This window comes from Loxodonta africana, chromosome 5 (genome assembly GCF_030014295.1).
Source record: "Loxodonta africana isolate mLoxAfr1 chromosome 5, mLoxAfr1.hap2, whole genome shotgun sequence".
Taxonomy (NCBI): Eukaryota; Metazoa; Chordata; class Mammalia; order Proboscidea; family Elephantidae; genus Loxodonta; species Loxodonta africana.
The window spans coordinates 131949786-131955835 of NC_087346.1; positions in this window are offsets into that span (position 1 = coordinate 131949786).

A 6050-nucleotide genomic window follows, 5' to 3' on the forward strand; every position below is an offset into this window, starting at 1 on the left:
TTGTAGATAGGGTTGCTAGGAGTGGGAAGTGGCTTGATGACTACTAACAACAAGTCAAGCTTTGCTTGGAACTACAGGCACCAATGTACTTATCTACTTGACATATCTACTTGTGTATCTATTAGGCAATGCAAAACAACACCAAAAACAACACTTGATCCATCCTCCCCACCTCCAAATGCTTCTTTAGTTTTCCTGTCTCAGTAAGAGGGATAAAAGTCCATCAAATCACTCAAGCAAAACATCTAGAAAAAAACCTCTTGTTTTTACCTCTTATATCAGATTTATCAGAAAAACCCTAAGATTTGAGATCCAAAATATACCCAGAATTGGTGCACTTTACTCCATCTTTATTTCTAAAACCCTAACTCAAGCCATATCATATCTCATTGCAATTCGATTCTAATGGCTCTCCCATTATAGTATAATGTTTTAGGGCACAGAATCAAATTAAATGTAGTTTAATTCAAGTCCTTTTTGCATTTGACAGTTTTACTAAAAATCAGAAAATGTACAGTTATGCAAAACAGCTTTTATAGGTAAATTCAATGTGGACCTTTTTTTGAAGATTTATTTTTCATTATTTGGAAAGGTATTTAATCATCTAGATTTATTAATCACCTTTTAAATTTTAAGTTATGAATACATACCAAAGAATAAGTTGACATTATCCCTGAATTAAAGAAGTTTGTAAATTAATTGAAAGGCATACTTTTATTTAAATTAAATAAATAACTATAAGCAGTAACCTAGTAAAAAGAAATGAGTATAGTGAAATAAAAATAATATAAATAATGTTGATAACCTCCACAAGTACTCAGAGCTGAACACCCAGTACTGAGTGTATCACATGGGATGGGAGTGAGTATGCAGTTGGGCCAAATGGTAGTCTACACTCAAACAAGGTCCTGGAAGGACTGTCACTTACTATTTCTATTTTCTGTTTCTTTTCTAATTATAAGAAGCCCCAATATAATACTCAGATAGTGCCCAAACATTCATATATATATATATATATATATATATATATATATACACATATACATGACTTTTTTAAAAGAAACTTGGGAATTCATGGATACAAAAGCAGAGTTAATGGGAAGTGACTAAATTCCCAATAGTTATAAGGTAGCACCTAGTGAACTCTTAGTATGCCCTAAGTAAGCATCATGCTAAGAGCTTTCTCCCGAATTACCTTACTGAAACCTTACAACATTTTGTGATAGGAACTATTGTTATCCTTTTTTTACAGATGAGAAAAGAGGAATTCCTAAGAGCTAAGCAACTCATTAAAGCCCACACAAAATTAGGTGGTGAAGTCAGGATTTGAAGCCAGATAGTCTTGCTCCTGAGATTAGCCTCATAACCATAACGCTTCAAACAGCCTACTTTACAATAGCTGACGCATAGATACATCACCATGAACCGAAAATAACAAACAAAAAGTTCTCCAGGCAACTTCGTAAGTACTCCTTGCAAAAAAGTCCTGTGGTCAGATACATTTACAATGTAACTATTTCTCCCTTTTGAGGTACTTGCATTGCATATTTTAGGTTGTGAAAATTTCTTTTTAAAAATTATTAAATAAATTAAAATGGTTAAATTTTATAAGCCAGCAATGTAACCAGCAGAATATTTTGCTCTTTTAATTTGTGGAAACAGACTCAAAAGACATGGATAGTGCTCCAGAATTAATCAATGGAGTAGAAGCTATCGTATCCTTTTAGATAGTAATAAGAACAATAGTAATAATGAAATAATAACAAAAGTGTAGTGATATATACTGTGTGCTCTGAGGCCTTGTCTGAACCGGTAGCCTCATCATTACCAGGTAGCCTATTAGAAACGCAGACTGTCAGACTTCACCCCAGGCCTGTGAAATCTGATCTTGCCTTTTAACATGACCCCAGGTGATTCAATTCCTCATTAATAATTGAGATGTCCTGGCTAAACTAGAATGAACCCTGGTGGGGCAGTGGTTAAGTGCTTGGCCACTAACTGAAAAGGTAGGCAGCTTGAACCCACCAGCTGCTCTGTGGGAGGAAGATGTGGCTGCCTGCTTTCTTACAGATTTACAGCCTTGGAAACCCTTTGGAGCAGTTCTACTCTGCCCCGTAGGGTCGCTATTAGTTGGAATGGACTTGACGGCAACAGGTTTGGTTTGGTTTGGCTAAAGTAGATCTTTCTCATGTTTGGAATAAACTGAATCACTTGGAGAGTTGGTTGAAAATGCATGCTCCTGGATTCTACTCTCAGAGGATTTTAATTCATTATGTCTGGGGCAGGACTCAGGAAGTATCGTGTTCAACAAGTGTCACAGGTCATTTCAGAGTAGATGATGTCCAGAATGTACCTGGGCAGTGTGCTAGGCTTAATTCTTCATTAATGTTTGGGTGTGTGAAGAGAGACATATTCAGATGACCTAGGAAGTGAAGTTACTTTGGCGCCAACATCATTGCAAAGGAGTTTCTCAGTTCCATTATCCCAAGTTGCTCATGAGCTCTTTCATCCATTCCCACAGTTTTAATGACTATTCATGTTCAATGACTCCCAAATCTCAGCTGAGATTTCTCCTCCAAGCTTTAGATTCTTACTTTATTTGGCTGCAAAACAACTCCAACTTGTTGGTTTACAGGCCCCACAAGCTCATCATCCTCCCAGAACAATCTGTCTCCTTTGAAGGCATGACTCTAAGTAATGCAAGCGTGAAAACTGGGAGCCATCATAGACCTCCCTTTCCTTTGCTGTGTACCCATCCTCTTCATCACGATCACCAATATTTGCTGGCTTCTCTTCCTATTTCTCAAAATCATTAGTTTCTTTCCATTTCTACTATCACTATCATTTCTCCACCAGAGAGTTTCAAAATCCTCATATTTCATCTCCCTGACTCCAATCTCATCATCCTTGAATTCCTCTTCTCTAACATAGCCAGTGAGTTATCTAACTATTCATATTCAACTGTCCCCTTTTCTTATAAAATTCCTTTAATCTCCTAATTATTCTCAAGATAAAGTTGAAGCTTCCTAATAGGGCACACCCAGCCTCTGTGAGTTGGCATTAGTAATCTTTTTTACTATTCAAGACTTCCTAATTTCTCACTCAGCACACCAAAGAGCTTGTGTTGTTGTTGTTGTTGTAGTTGTGTGTCATCAGAATAGATTCCCACTCATAGCGATCCTGTAGGAACTCAGATAGTAGAGCTCATAGGATTTCCTAGGCTGAGATCTTTACAGGAGCAGATTGCCAGGTCTTTTCTCCCGAGGAGTGGCAGGTGTGTTCTATCTGCCAACCTTTTGGTTAGGAGTTGAGCACTTAGCCATTTGTCCTATGGTCAGTGCCCTTTCTCATAAACTTTCCAAGCTTAAAACTGCACCCTCATACATGCTAGCCTTTTTTTGTTTTCTTTAAGAATCAAACTTAGTTATCAAGTTCTTCAAAAATCTTTCCTGACTTGGTTTTAAAACCTCATCCTTAGCACTTTCAACCCATATTTTACTGAAGCAGCCAGTCACCCTGGAGATTAGACTCAGGTTCTGCCACTTACAACATGGGATCCACTAAAATTTAATTAACCATTCTATCTGTGTGACAAATAACAATTTAGTCAATCACTTATGTGCTTGAGTTTCTTCTTATAGAAAGTAGGGATAATTGTGCCTGTTGCATAGGTTTACCACAAGCAATCAGTGATATAATAAATATAAAGTGTAGTTAGCTATTTTCCTGGACCTAAGTATCCTGGTGATGTAGTGGTTAAGAGCTGTGGCTCCTAACCAAAAGGTCGGCAGTTCGAATACACCAGGCGCTCCTTGGAAACTGTATGGGGCAGTTCTACTCTGTCCTATAGGGTTGCTATGAGTCGGAATAGACTCGACAGCAATGGATCTGCTTTTCTTGTTTTTTTAAGTACACAATAAATGGAAATTGGTGGTATTACCATATTATCATTATCATTTTATGGGGTCTATGTCTTCAGATATTTTCAGACTAAGAAACATCTCTCCTTTTGTATTCTCTCTCTCTCTGTGTATTTAGTTAGAGCTTAAACCAAAACTCATTGCCATCGAGTTGATTCCTACAGCAACCCTGTACAGGGTAGAAATGCCCATAGGGTTTCCAAGGCTGAAAATTTTTACTGAAGCAGACTTGGAATAGCTGGTGGGTTCAAACCACCGACCTCTCAGTTAGCAGCCAGCACTTATACACTGTGCCACCAGGGCTCCTTAGTTTAAGCTTAGTGCATAGTAAATGCTCAATAAATAGGTGTTAAATCAAAATGAATGAGAAGGCTCCCAAAACTCAAAAAGCCAAAAGCTATCAGTGTTGCTACCCAGATTTCAGAAGATTAACTATGGATTTTAAGTAAATTTTAATCCTAATGATGATTGAATAAAAAAATAGCTAAGCAGTAATGATACCCATCATAAGGTTTTAGTATTTTTAAAGTTCGTTTTCCATGGCTGCACTAGTGGTATCCATATATTGCTTATCAGTGACAATGTATGTCAATTTACCTGGTACTTGTATTAACTCAACAAGGTGAGTGTTACCTCCTTTGAACAGATGACAAGACAGAAGCTCAGATTGGCTAAGAAACTTCTCTAAAGCATTTGAAATTCATCCAGTCCTAATTTTTCACCAACCATTGAGTTAAAAAATAGGAAAGACAGGAAATTTTCTTAAAATTTGAAGCAAGTTTCCTGCCAGGTCAATCATGATTTAATATTTCATCTTAAACATGTACTGCTTAATCTCCAGTCAAGTTGCTGTCAGAAATCTTCCTTTTTCTGAGGATCCCTGGAACCCAGCAGCTGGCCACTTGCAGAGATTTGTATTATTAGTACCTCCAGCACAACCTCATTACCCTGTTTGGAAAAAAAAAAAAAAAATTCGTCGGGAAAATTCCATGAGACCATTTTAAAAGTCTCTTTATCTCATAGGTATGTGACATTTTAAAGACGTCTCAGAGCATAATCCCCAAAACTTTGCAAGACATACGAAAAGTTATAATTAAAGGCAATGACTAAGATAAACTCTCCCACTGAGGAGGCTATGGTCCTGCAGTGAGCAGATATCATCCAAAATACTTTTCAATATGTTATCAAAACTAACTCAGAGGGGGAGAGCTACTCCTTCCAATTCAAATATCAATATAAAATCCTCAACTCTGTTTACTCATAAAGTCATTTAACATATGATAGAAGGAGAGACAATTGCTTGGCATTACATGTAGTACCCCCCAATTTAGGATTAGCGATGAATTCTGGACTTTTGGTGGCTTTTCGTCTTAAAGTTCAGTTAGCTGTTTTACTGAAGAGTTTGAAATTCATCCAGTCTTTGTTACAACGTGGCCTTTCAAGCTGAATAATTTTAGAATTCTTTTTCTCTACATGGTTTTGCAGACTTAGAAAGCAAATTAAAATGAATATTTCAAATGACTAGCCAATGGCAGGTGTGGGAATTGGTAAATTCAGTGCAGTGAGACTTTGAAGGCAAACTTTTAGCTTATGCGTGAGAAACTACAACACAGACATGGTAATCGTGCCTTGAGTTTATGTTTTAGGATCTTGGACTCATGTGTCATATTATGTGTTATGAGATAAATCAGACGTAAATATTACAATCAGATTTGTTAAAAATAATATTGCCTCTACACTCTAAAAACATTCTCTCACATCCCATCAGTTTTTCCAATAAGCCTGCTTCATATTGGTTTTTTAGGTAAGAAATTGCCAATGTTTTATTATAACAAATTAAATGTATCAATGATTTTATATATGTTGTTCGTAAATTGTGGTAGAATGTTTTAACATTTTAATAAACATAAAATACATTAGTATGCTGGTATCATGTCAAATAGAAAACAAGGTTGTTAATACAATGTGAATTTCACTATATCACTCTGTCTTTCCGTCATTTTAATGACTCTCATTATGCAAAGAAAAAAGTCACTAATTGTTTGTTTTTCATGTTAGGGTAATTTGAAGTGACAGCTTTCAATGTGTTCTTGAAAATTGTTTTACACAGAAAAACTTTAAAACTTTTGT